Raw genomic sequence first — 714 nt, forward strand, 5'->3', positions numbered from 1 at the left:
ACTAATCACATCCTGACTTATACTGTTTGTAAACTTGTTTTATGATTATTATTGTTATTATTATTTAGTTTGGATACCATTAGTTTATTATAAAACAGAGACATGGAAATTATTTACATGATGAAAGATTTCACAACTTTAGTGGAATGGGCAGCTCCACATGATGCTGTTTCAATAATGATTAATTTCAGTCTACATACTTTCCAAGAATGTCACCATCTCTAAATAAGAAATAATCCTTGTCATCTAGAACTACTTTTGTGCCTCCGTATTCTGGGAGAAGAACTTTATATCCAACTTTCACACTAACTGGTTGGATCTGTCCACCCTTGCCTTTAGAGCCCGATCCAATGGCTACTACTGTTTTTTTGCAATACTTTTCCTTGAGATTTTTTTCTGGAAGCATAATGCCTCCTTTGGTTACAGTTTCAGCTGCACTCCTTTCAACTAAAAGTCAAAGAGGGAAGAAACTTTCTAAACACTTGTCCTGTCATGACTCCAGCCACCATAGCTCATTATAAACTTGTTTTAGATAGGATTCCTTCACTGCTTCGAATCTAGCTTTGAATGTAGCTGCCTATCCCTCTGCTTAGGGTCCAAAAAAGTATAGTAAGGGGAGCCAAACATACATTCTCCCATCCACCACCACTATCATGACTTAAGCCCTAATGAGATAAGCTGCAAAATGCAGAAACTTCAAAAAGACCCTTTACT

General features: G+C 36.6%; 1 pseudogene; it reads right to left on the reverse strand.

The window, feature by feature from the left end:
- Positions 1-187: 187 nt before the first annotated feature.
- On the reverse strand, positions 188-494 carry LOC100469826 (annotated as a pseudogene).
- Positions 495-714: the final 220 nt, after the last annotated feature.

The sequence above is a fragment of the Ailuropoda melanoleuca genome, chromosome 9 (assembly GCF_002007445.2).
Source record: "Ailuropoda melanoleuca isolate Jingjing chromosome 9, ASM200744v2, whole genome shotgun sequence".
Lineage (NCBI taxonomy): Eukaryota > Metazoa > Chordata > Mammalia > Carnivora > Ursidae > Ailuropoda > Ailuropoda melanoleuca.